Raw genomic sequence first — 13280 nt, 5'->3', positions numbered from 1 at the left:
GCATAGGCCTACTGAACAGTACATAGGCCTACAGAACAGTACATAGGCCTACGGAACAGTATATAGGCCTATAGAACACTACATGCATAGGTCTATGGAACAGCACATGCATAGGCCTATAGAGCAGTAGATAGGCCTACAGAAAAGCACACACGTAGTCCTATAGAACAGCACATGGATAGGCCTACTGAACAGTATATAGGTCTACAGAACAGCACATAGGCCTATAGAACACTACATGCATAGGCCTATAGAACAGCACATGGATAGGCCTATAGAGACCCAGCATGTGACATCAAGGTCTTTCCCTGATCCATTTCCAGTGGACCAGTGAGCCAGTACATGCCATTGTAAGGTGAGCACATTTTCGAGTCGTTCCTTTATTTTTCACGTTAAGATTCACAGTGTAAAAGTGTCGCACACAGAGCTGTGATCAGCAGAGACAAACACACAGAGGTTCAGTTGTATCAGATCCTGGTTGAAGCTGACAGACGAGACAAGTGGAGCTGCCATCAGTGTGTGAAATACCCGTCAAGATTCAGGGGGTCCCCATCTCCGAATTGTTGAGCGACACAGACTCAAATGTGAAAAAAAATAGAAAAAAGATCATTTGTTCCATCAGATTTTGAATTTTAAATACACAGCAAAAAGTGGAGTGTTAAAACTGACTCTCACAGGATCAACTTTAACATTTTCTCAGTTTATATGAGTCCAATCTGTTCTAGAGTTAATTTAACATTTTTGGAAATGTTCATTAAGTAACACTGGACCAAAGTTTCTGTTTAAGCCCAAAATCTAGATATTATATTAACGTTTTGAAAGTAAACAGATAACACTTTGTACAGTTATTCTGATTAAGCTAAACAACACACAGAGGTGTTTTATTTTATTTTTACTTTATTTTAGTTAATTTAAGAAGAAATTATGTATAAAACTGGTTCAAACTGGTCTTCTCACACAAGAGTTTGAAGTGGTGAAGGAGCCAAATTAACACTAGAGGAAGTTGAATTAACCTCAACCACATCAACTCTGACAAATGACCCCAACTCAAACCCACATTTCACTTTCAAATAGTTACAATAACACTTTTGGTGTTAAAAACAACTCTGAAATATTTTACCCTAAAATTTTAACCCTCCAGTTTTTGATGTGTACCACTGAATTTCTCACTTTGATTTTTTTTAATTTTGAAAAAAAGATGTTTGAATTATTTTTATTCTGGACTTTAGTGGCTGAAATTTGAAGTTTACTTTCAATTCAAAATAAAACAAAAATCACCACAGATATTTTCAAACCCTCAAATTCACCAGTTGAAATTCAGAACGTAGAATTCGCAGTGAAACATTTTACAGCAAATATCCAAGATGCCAAGGCAGAAGCAATCGATCATGTGAGCGAGGAGGACAGAGGCTGTTTCCTATAGGCGAGTTTCAGCTGACGTCATTGTTATTAAAAGCCCGCGTTGCATGCTGGGAAATATTTTGGTCGGAGGCAAGAAACACGGTAGTGGTCAAACACAGTGCGTAACCTCGCGTATTTCTCCCCGATAATGGTAAATTCCTGCTGCATTATCAGATGCACAAATAGAAGCATGGAAGAAGGAAAATGTCTTTTTCGTATTCTGAGTGAAAAGAACCACTAACGGTGAATTAAACGACTTTCAAACATTCACAGAGCAAACGTAGAAGATCCTAACAAACCGTGGACTCCAACAAGTTCAACAACACATCGAGACTCTTGGAGGTTTTCATCTTTTCTGCTGTGAATGGCCCAGGAGTTTCCACCAAGTCATTGTGGATATTGTCCAAGTGAATATTTGTCCAGGTAGTTGGCGATTCTGACCAGAAATTTGGTTTGGTCCAGGCTTTGTCGGGGTTGAAAAGGGTGATTTGGCGTCTGTCGATGCGTCCGTCGATGCAATTTCTGGTCAAATGGTCTTGGGTCCTCTGCCGTTAGAGTGGATAAATAACCGGGATCAATACCCTTTACGTGCTTTCTCGCTCCGTCCGTCATGTTGAATTAGTGTTTCTTGCCGCCGACCAAAGTAATTCCCAGCATGCAATGCGCGCTTTTGTCAACAATGAAACTCACCTATTGGCTGTTCTCATCGGTGGGCGGGGTTTACACTTAACAAATCAAAGAGATGAGGTTTTGATGAGGCTAATTTTGACCGATCAGATCACGTCACTGCAACATTTCCTGTTTCTTACCAAGTCAGATCGGATCACTTTGGGTCGATTGCTTCTGCCTTGGCATCTCAGATCTTTACTGTGAATTTTCTTCATTGCGAATTTTACACTCTGAATTTTGACTGTTGAATTTGAAGGCTTGAAAATATCTGTGGTGATTTTTGTTTTATTTTATTTTGTTTTTTTTTTGGTCATTTTTGTTTTGATAGAGTGCCCCATGTGTGTCCATGATTGGCTAATCCACCTGTCAATCACGTCTATCTGAGCTCAGGGAGACATTACGGAGCTCAACAGAGACTGCCCGCCCCCTGGTTCCAGAAGTACATTTCTCATTCATTTTTAAAAGTGCATTGTGTAACTTTTCTGGTGGCAGCTACGTCAAATGCTCTTCTCCGTGGAAATGGGTCTGGGAGACTAAACCAAACCAAAATACAGGTCTGATCTGGGGTTTATTCCGACACCTCTTCATTACGACATGTCTCTGTTTAGACATGCCGGTATTACGACACTTTTTAGTATCGCAATTCAATTTTGTTTTCAAAAAGTTTTCTAATTTTGTGTTTAAATGAATAATAATGAATGAATAATGGAAATAAAAACTAATTTGATAAGGACCGTTTCCCCTTTTTGTGAATTAAACTGCGATGCCGGACTGAACCAGGACTGAACCAGGACTGAACCAGGACTGAACCAGGACCCAGGACTGAACCAGGACTGAACCAGGACTAAACCAGGACTGAACCAGGACTAACCCAGGACTGAACCAGGACTAAACCAGGACTGAACCAGGACTGAACCAGGACTGAACCAGGACTGAACCAGGACTAAACCAGGACTAACCCAGGACTGAACCAGGACTGAACCAGGACTAAACCAGGACTGAACCAGGACTACTGGTTTCAGTCCTGGTCTCAGTCTAGGTCTGGTCCCAGTCTCAGTCCCAGTCTCAGTCCTGGTCTCAGTCCTGGTCCTGGTCCCAGGCTGGTCTTGGTCTCAGTCCTGGTCCTAGTCCCGGTCTGGTCCTGGTCTTAGTCCTGATGACCCTACAGTCTACGCAGACGCACCTCCGGGCCCGTCCCGACACTCCTGGTTCAATCCTGGTTCAATCCTGGTTCAGTCCTGGTTCAATCCTGGTTCAATCCTGGTTCAGTCCTGGTTCAGTCCTGGTTCAGTCCTGGTTCAGTCCTGACTTGGTCCTGGTTCAGTCCTGACTTAGTCCTGGGTTAGTCCTGGTTTAGTCCTGGTTCAATCCTGGTTCAGTCCTGGTTTAGTCCTGGTGTAGTCCTTGTGTAGTCCCGGTTTAGTCCTGATTTAGTCCTGGTTCAGTCCTGGCTTAGTCCTAGTTTAGTCCTGGTTCAGTCCTGGTTCAGTCCTGGTTTAGTTCTGGTTTAGTCTGGTGTTATCCATTTTTTTCCCCGGATTATTCATTTAAACTCAAAATTCCAAACTGAAAAATAATAAAGAAAATAGATGTTTTTTTTTTTTTTCCTTTTTGGTTTTATTGTGAAAACCGAGTGAACAAATGCCTCGTGGATTCTCATCAGCTCTGAGCAAACCAGTGACCACAAGACCTATAATATTATTACAAATCTGTTTCCGAAACTTTATAAACCAAGTGTCTGTTCTGAATTCCATCCAAATAAACGCCTGAAGAAAGAGAAAAAAGAAAAGCGTATTGTGTTTGTGAATAAGTGCATTTTTAATCAGATTGTGTTTGAAAGTGTCCCAGACGAACAGAAGCCTCTCTGTTCGTTCACGTGTTTGTGTGACCGCGGCGGTATAAATATAACTGTTTTTATTATCAGAGAGAAAGAGGAAGTCCCCGTCGTAAAACTGATCAAACCGCCACAGAAAAAGAGAAGATTATTATTTATTTTGCATTTGTTTATTTAAAACCAGGTCGGTGCAAAGAAAATGTGAGAAAACAGAATGAAAAGACGCTCTGTGACGGATTTAAACAAAATACATTTAAGAAACTGTTACAGAAGAGACATGGGACAGAGGACAGAGAGAAGAGAGAAAGGAGAGAGGGGACAGAGAGTAGAGAGCGAAAGAGGATGGAGAGGAAAGAGGGGACAAAGAGAAGAGGGGGGACAGATCAGAGAATGGACAGAGAGAAGAAAGGAGACAGAGAGGAGAGAGGAGAGAGGAGAGAGGAGAGAGGACAGAGAGGAGAGAGGACAGAGAGGAGAGAGGACAGAGAGGAGAGAGGACAGAGAGGAGAGAGGAGACAGAGAGGAGAGAGGAGACAGAGAGGAGAGAGGAGAGAGAGGAGAGAGGACAGAGAGGAGAGAGGACAGAGAGGAGAGAGGAGACAGAGAGGAGAGAGGAGACAGAGAGGAGAGAGGAGACAGAGAGGAGAGAGGACAGAGAGGAGAGAGGAGACAGAGAGAAGAGAGAGAGAGAGGAGAGAGGACAGAGAGAGAGAGAGAGAGAGACAGAGAGGAGAGAGACAGAGAGAGAGAGGAGAGAGGAGAGAGAGAGAGAGAGACAGAGAGAGAGAGGACAGAGAGAGAGAGGACAGAGAGGAAGAGAGGGACAGAGAGAGAGAGAGAGACAGAGAGGAGAGAGGAGACAGAGAGGAGAGAGGACAGAGAGGAGAGAGGACAGAGAGGAGAGAGGAGACAGAGAGGAGAGAGGAGACAGAGGAGAGAGGAGAGAGGACAGAGAGGAGAGAGGAGACAGAGAGGAGAGAGGAGACAGAGAGGAGAGAGGAGACAGAGAGGAGAGAGGAGAGGAGACAGAGAGGAGAGAGGACAGAGAGGAGAGAGGAGACAGAGAGGAGAGAGGAGAAGAGACGAGAGAGGACAGAGAGGAGAGAGGAGACAGAGAGAGAGAGGACAGAGAGAGGAGAGAGAGACAGAGAGGAGCAGAGAGAGAGAGAGAGAGACAGAGAGAGAGACAGAGAGGAGACGAGAGAGAGGAGAGAGGAGACAGAGAGAGGAGACAGAGAGGACAGAGAGAGAGAAGAGAGACAGAGAGAGAGAGAGAGAGGACAGAGAGAGAGAGAGGACAGAGAGAGAGAGACAGAGAGAGGACAGAGAGGAGACAGAGAGAGAGAGGACAGAGAGACAGAGAGAGAGAGGAGACAGAGAGGAGAGAGAGAGAGAGAGAGAGAGAGACAGAGAGGAGAGAGGAGACAGAGAGGAGAGAGAGAGGAGAGAGAGGAGACAGAGAGGAGAGAGGACAGAGAGGAGAGAGGAGACAGAGAGGAGAGAGGAGAGAGGAGGAGAGAGGAGACAGAGAGGAGAGAGGAGAGAGAGGAGGAGAGAGGACAGAGAGGAGAGAGGAGAGAGAGAGGAGAGAGGGAGCAAAGGAAAGAGAGGGGACAAAGAAGAGAGGAAAGAGAGAGAGGAGAGAGGGGACAAAGGGGACAAAGGAGGGTTTAGAGAGAAAGAAGGAATGAAAAAATCAATGCAAACCTACAATATTCTGCAAAATCATCTTTTCTCTTTAGTCTTTAACCATGTCATAATTGTTTCTCTTTTCATTTTCTAACTCACAGTTTGGTCCAAATTTGAAAAATTTGTTCAGTCATTTTAGATCAATATTGAGATTTAAAACGTACAAACCCTCCATCGAAAAGTGACGCAGTGTTGCTTTAACCGCCCCGTGCTGCGTCAGGGCTCGCTTTTTAAAGGACTCTGAATATTCCATGGTGTTGTCCTGGAGTTATGTAAAGGTGCTGAGTGTGAACCGGGAGCAGAGCGCTGTTGTGTTGACTTCTGTGTCCAGAGGGGGCGCTGTTTGGTGGAGCTATTCTGAGCGGAGAGCAGGTGAGTCAGTGGAGTCCCTCTGCAGCACAAACACCGCAACACAACAGGAAGAGGAAGAAGAGAGGAGGAAAACTACAACAACACCGACGAGAGGAACCAAAACACGACACAAACAAACTCACACGCAGAGTCGGGGAGGAACAGATTACATGTACCAGAGTTATGTAATCAGAGTACAAATGATGAGTAACTGTATTCAGTTACAGTTACTGTTTCAGTGAGTGGTAATTGGATTACAGTTACTTTGTTGAAATATATGGATTACATGGTGGTATTTTCCTGTTATCACATTTTGGGCTATATCCCCCCTTTTTGTTTTTTTGTTTGTTTTGTAATTCCACTCATTGCCGGAAAATAAACCAGGTCTAAACTAGATCTAAACTAGATCTAAACCAGGAGTAAACCAGGACTAAACCAGGACTAAATTAGGACTAAAACAGGACTAAACCAGGACTAAATTAGGACTAAAACAGGACTAAACCAGGACTGAACCAGGGATCACTGTGAAGACGGGCTCGGAGCTGTACCCGTGTAGACCATCAGGTAGAGCAGGAGACAGGACCAGCTCAGAGCTCAGGTAAGTTAGGGTGACCATATTTCTGTTTGTGAAAACCCGGACACCTTACCGGGCGGGGGGGGTCGACATTGAGCTGTTCTCACCTCACAACCTGAGCACCTCCCACTTGGAAAATAAAGAAGTCATCGTTAAATGTGCATTTGTGCTTCGGCGTGTTGCAGACTGACCGACTGTTTGTGTCTGCTCGCTCCTTCTGAGTCACACGCTACGAGAGCTGCTCAATTTAATGCCCCCAATGAAAGGTAATGAAAACCCGGACATTTCCATCACTTAAAAAAATAAAAAAAAACAGGACAGGACGTCAAAAATGGACATGTCCGTTGAAAAACGGACTTTTGTCACCCTAGGTAAGCGCAGCTGTCGTCCGATCGAGCTTTGCGGACACCCTCCTCCACAGGCTCAAGGTTCTCTCTTTTAAGTCCAAGATTAGACCTGGTGTAGTCCTGGTTTAGTCCTTAACAAACTGGTTTGAATATTTGCTTCATATAGTTTTCTATCATATGGTACAAGATTAGGTTGAAAAACCTCTTACTTTTTGACTAATGAAATTTTTTATTAAGAAAGGTCATGGTAACGGAGGGAAAAGTAACAGAGGGAAAATTGAAAACTTTTTTCTTCCAAATACTTTAATATTACTTCAAAATGAAAGGAAACTATTTTTATAAAATATGTCAGTCCTTCCAGCAAATTTTTATCATTTTAAAGACTTTTTTTTGAAAAATCATGTCCCTTCATCAACAGTTCGAAGATGGAATAACACAAGATATGATGAAATACATCCATTTATTGACACACATTCTGTATTGTACAGGAGACATGACACGGAGGAGACTGATTGACAATGGTCTACAGTCCCTTATCCAATCAGGATGCAGGGGATAGAACGCAATGCACGCTCATACACTGTAAAAAAAAAAAAAACATGCAAAAAAAAGCCTTTTAGTGAGGGCCACGACTGTGTTTATGCAAGATCGATTTTTTTGTTTGTTTGTTTTCTCCTGTGTTCTAAGATTCATCAGAAACATGCCTGAAGGGGTTTTATAGGCCATTCATGCATGTCTGAGTAATCTAGAGATCTCCTATATCCCCCATGCTCCTACATGACAATTCTGCATAAATATAAAAAAAAAAAAAAAAAAAAACATGATGCAAAACTGTGCACAACAACTTGACAAACTTGATGTGATGCAGTAGTTTGATTAGCAGGATGCACGCTGATGGTGTTGTGATAGGGGAGTGACTAAGCACAGAGAGCGAAGGGAGGGGGAACTCAGAGCATTAAAAACAAAACTGAAACTTATTAACTATGCATTGTTTTTGTGATTAGAGCATTTTCAAAACAGTAAACTGTAACATAGGCCACGTTCAGTCTGATGTGACTCAGATCTTATTTTTTTTGGTCCCTATGCTCCTGTATATGATCTTTTTTTGACGGTCTGAACCGCATAGATCTGATTTGTTCAAATGTGACCCAGGCCACTTGGATATGTGCTCCTAAAACTGATACATAGGCTACGTTCAGACTGCAGGGCTTAATGTTCAATTAAATCAGATTTTTTTGTGTGATCGTTCACATTTCCAATTAAATGTGACTTGCATGTGATCTCCAGTGTGAACTTTAAACACCCCAAAAGTGTCCCGCATGAGCATTGGATGACAAGGCAACGTCACACGCAGTGCAGCGAGTGTGCTCAGTGTTTACAGAAGTCGCCTAAACTCTGGGCTTGTCTCCCAAAATACGATCCAGATCTTCGTAAAATGGACAGGTTACACGTCCACGGCCGCTTCGTTTGCTGGAGTCGTTGTGTTTGGCTCGTAAGGTCTTTATTTTTCATCCATATTGGAGCCAGGACGAGCCATTGACGAGACTCTGAGCCTGTTGTGTAGGTGGGATAAATGTGACCTGACCTGTTCAGACTGAAGTCGCATGTGAAAAGATCAGATATGTATCAGTTTTAGCAGCACATATCTAAGGCTGCGTTCAGACTGCAGCCTGAAGTGACCCAAATCCAATTTTTTGGCTTCTATGTTCCTGTATCTGATCTTTTAATGACAGTCTGAACCACACAGATCTGATTTTTTCAAATGCAACCCAGGACACTTGGATATGTGCTCCTGAAACTGATACATATCTGATCTTTTGACATGCGACTTCAGTGTGAACGGCCAAAGTGCATTCATCCACCTACACGTTATCAACAAGACACAAACGTCACTATTCTGCACTGAAGTAGGCGAAAATTGTTAATGAACTCTGTGTCACTGAAGTGAAGCACATCACCACTCATCACTCTTGACTCCACATCCACACGTTCCTTTGAATGGACTGTCCCACAAAACACCACGACCAAAAACCTGGTCCTTCTCCTTCTCAATCTCCTCCTTAAAACAAGTAAGTTGTTCATGTTCTGACTCCGGTACCAGAGGAACTTTAAAATCTCCAGGTGCTCGATGCTCATGTCCATGTTTGGACAACTTCTGTAAACACAGACGCTCGCTGCGGTTGACGTCGTCGTGTCTCCAGTGTCACATGTGGGACACTTTTGGGCCGTTTAACGTTCACACAGGGGATCACATACACATGTGTATTTGTTGTGGCGTTTTGCATTAAAATAGGGTTCCACGGTCATTTCCGCTTTTTTTGGTTTGTCGTGGCTTTTTGTTGTGTTGTCACATTTGTATTTGTTGCTGCGTTTGCGTTTGTTGTGACCTTTCTCGGCTTCCGTAATTAGGACCCCTTCGCAAACGAGAAACTACATCTCAAGGGGCTTCCCTTATAAATAAATAAAATACATTTCTTTAAGTAGGTACATGACAAACATTTGGGAGCATTTCTGGCGCTCAAAAAGAGGAGGGTGAAATTTAAATAAACGTATCATGTCCAACCCCGATTTCACAGCAGACTGAACAGAGCCATGTTACTGTTTACTCTGTTTACCAAAACCAATGTATGTTTAAGAAGTTTCAGTTTTATTTTTAATACTCAGTATCTCCCCTCCCTTTGCTCTCCGTGCTAAGTCACTCCCCTATCGCAACACCATCAGCGTGCGTCTAGTAATAATGATAAAGAACGCACACAAGTTTATCATTTATAATCGTACAAAATAAACAACAGTGAGAATTTAAAATGTAAGGACTTTTTTTTTTTCCATTCCATTGACTTTTTTACATTTCTCTGTCCAGCATGTTTAAATCTTACAAAGGTCACTTGATTGTGGTCGATGTGAGACCTGCAGGTTTTAATCAGGTTGAGGAAACATGACTTTATTCTAATCTGTGGTGAGGCTCCTCCCTCTGGAATTCTCCTCCCCAAAACTTTTGGAGGGAAAATTCAAATGTAACAGGACACAGGACAGTTCCAGGAGCAGAGACACACAGTGTGGAGCAGGAGGATTATCAGAGCTGATCTGGAGGTGAGACTTTTCAAAGATGTTATATGTTTCTCTGGACTAGAATGTCGTCATTGTTAAAACATGTTTGTGGTGTTTTATTTGAAATTAGAGTTAATGTAAGAACTGTTTCCATGAAACAAATTGTCTTTGACTGTCCATCTACAAGAGTGGGACAGTTGTATAAGATTTGAATGTGTTTGTTCCAGAGTCGTCTACAAACAAACAGTGACGTCCAGGTTCTGCTGGAGCTGTGGGGAAGTTCATGAATGTTACAGCTGATGTTTCAGGAAAAAGGAAGATGTTTAATAACCAACAAAACACAGAGCACAGATGAACAAAGTAAGTAAACCAACTAAAATTATTTTAAAATAATTTTTCAAAATGAACTTCCTATTGAAACAGTTATTGTGTTTCTACAAGGTGATGTGGCACTAGGAGACTTTATACCAGATGCCCTCCCTGTTACTGTGTTTAGAGGAAGAAAAGCAGCACATGGTGAGTTTTGTTTCTGCAGATACACTTCTAATGTTCTTGTTCTTCTGTTCTGGTCCATTATTGTAGTAATAAGTGCTTTAAATGTATTTAAACATGTACAACAGAGTAGATCATCAGAATGTGATCATCATGTGTTATTCTGTGTCCACAGAGACCAGAGCTTCACTGGAATAAATCTTCACATTGTCCAGCTCCAAACTGTGTGTCTCTGTACTTGTGTGTCTCTGTGTGTTTGATTCTGTTTAAGACAAAACAGAACTGTGGAAAACTAAAGACTGTTTTTGTATTCTTTTACAGAATTAGATCAATTAAATGAAATTATACATACTTATACATTTCACGATAAGGTAACATAAGATAAATATGCTTATTCAGCATGATTTGATCAAATTTCATCAACATGAAAAAGTGACGTTCATGTTCGGAGAAAAATATGTGTAGACAAGATCAAAATAAGTTTCAAAGCCTAAACATTATTTTATTGCATGCAGCCACTTTCCAGAACTTTTTTATGCAAATCCAGCGACCTTTATTTCAGTGCAGTAGCTACATCACATTGCCTGAGTATTTCACTAATTACCCTCCATCTCTCCTCCCTTCGTGTTCCCCCTCTCCCTCCCTCTCTCCCTCCGCCTCCTGGTGTTGCCGTGGTGATCCCTTTCCCCACTCTGTCTGCGGCTGTTGCTTGGTGATTCTATAGATGTTTACAGACATTTAACTGGAGGCTATTTCAGTCTGCGGCTCCATAAATAGCCGTGGACCTTTGGCAGGAGCGTTCCACTGATCCGACCCAGAGGAGTGACCACACACAGGGTCAGGCCCAGGAGGAGGAGGAGGAGGTCACTGCACACGAGGTAAAATTAGCCCGAGGAGGTGAGAGGGGACTTCAGACCAAAAAATAAAAAAGTCATCATTTTTCTAGTTGCTCATGTACAATGTATAACTCCAAAAAAACCCTGAGTATCACTGTAATAACTAATATGTATAATCTCACTGGAGTTTATTGTATAGTTTCACATGCTGCGGCCACATTGTCTCAGGTTCCTCTTTTACAAAAGTAAACTCCAAAGAAAACACACCAACAACCCAACTACCCGTTTTTAGGTAAATATTTGATTTTCAATTTTCATCTTCCTGTCTACAAAATGTTCTGCAAACTACAGAACAAAAAAAGTTTGAAGTAAAGTTGTCGTGCAGTAAATAGTGCGCTCCTTTGGTCTAAATGTTTATTTTTGTTGTGCACTGTAAAAAGAAAAGGCCTAAACACAGCATAAAGTATAAAAGTGAAAAGCAGTTGGGGAATCTGTCTCCATTTTACGAATGAGTTGAAACAAACAAAAAACTAACCCTAAACTCACTGATTTCAGATCAGCTGTGTCCTGTGCTAAACTCACTGATTTCAGATCAGCTCTGTCCTGTGCCAAACTCACTGATTTCAGATCAGCTGTGTCCTGTGCTAAACTCACTGATTTCAGATCAGCTGTGTCCTGTGCTAACCCTTTTCTCAGAGGCTCATGAAGCAGGTGCACATCTCTCCTCTCTGCTCATGTGACTGCACACAGCACACTGTCTCTATCTACAGCTTCCACTGCAGGGAAGTGTGGGAAATAAAACTCAAGTTTTCTTCCAAAAAACTGATCTGAATTTAAAATTTGGTTAATCGCTGTAATCTGTTTGCTCAGCTCTGCAAAACATAATATTTTCGGATGATTTTAAGGTTAATCTGGTGTATGTGCAGAGCGTCTGCAGTGCTGTAAATGTGAGTGTGAATAAACCCACGTGTTTACTCACACAAAGGTTATGGTTTAGATTCATTATGGGAAATGAAAATTTATGACACATTATAAATGATTACAGGCAGTGTTGGGAAGGTTATTTTAAAAATGTAATCCCCTACAGATTACAGATTACCCACCCCAAAATGTAGTTTGTAACAGAATCCATTAAATTACTTAAAGTGAGTAACGTAATCTGAATATTTTGGATTACTTGATTTGCTGTAGAGAAGCAAAGACGAGGAAATCATAACCTAAGATGTTTTGTCTGCTAAAAGAAAATAAAAAGCCCAGACTTTACTCAACCACATTAAAAATATTAATGATACAAGACGAAGAGACATGGTCCACACAGCAGGATTTAGTCCTGTTAAATCCTGTTTTAGACCTGCTTTAGTCTTGGTTTTAGTCCTGGTTTAGCCCAAAATGTGAAAACAAGAAAATACCGCCGTGTAATCCATTTATTTCAACAAAGTAACTGTAATCCAATTACCACTCACTTAAACAGTAACTGTAACTGAATACAGTTACTCATTATTTGTACTCTGATTACGTAACTCCGGTACATGTAATCTGTTACTCCCCAACACTGATTACAGGTCACTCTGGTCATTTATGGTGGAGTTTTCACTGCTTGTCTCCATGGAGATGACATTGCTTTGATTATTCCACAGTGTGGCATTAAACTGGTCTATCTAGCATTTTTCCATTTAGAATTTTTTATTTCTTTAAAATCACTTTGAAAATATGTATTGTTATATTGTTATTGTGAGTGTGTCTCCTCTGCACAGATCTGACTGGGCTTAGCGCTGTCACTGCCTTGTCCCGGTGATGAATGACAGAACAGTTTTAGTCTCACTGCTGTGGAACATTTTTGACCTCTCGCCTACATTCAGCCACAGAGCGCGCATACAAAAACAAAACAGAACAGACGGGGCTTTGAAACACGATCTATTTTGTGAAACTGAAATCAGAGACGATTTGATGTCGTCCCGCGGAGTTTGGCCCGTGTGTGTGCCCGGGGAAGGCGCTCCTGCTGCGGCTGTGAGCGCGGGGAAGCCCGGCCTCTCAGCTCA

Source organism: Boleophthalmus pectinirostris, unplaced genomic scaffold (genome assembly GCF_026225935.1).
Source record: "Boleophthalmus pectinirostris isolate CB_2022bp ecotype Guang Dong unplaced genomic scaffold, ASM2622593v1 HiC_scaffold_21, whole genome shotgun sequence".
Lineage (NCBI taxonomy): Eukaryota > Metazoa > Chordata > Actinopteri > Gobiiformes > Gobiidae > Boleophthalmus > Boleophthalmus pectinirostris.
Note: the sequence above shows the minus strand (reverse complement) of the source record.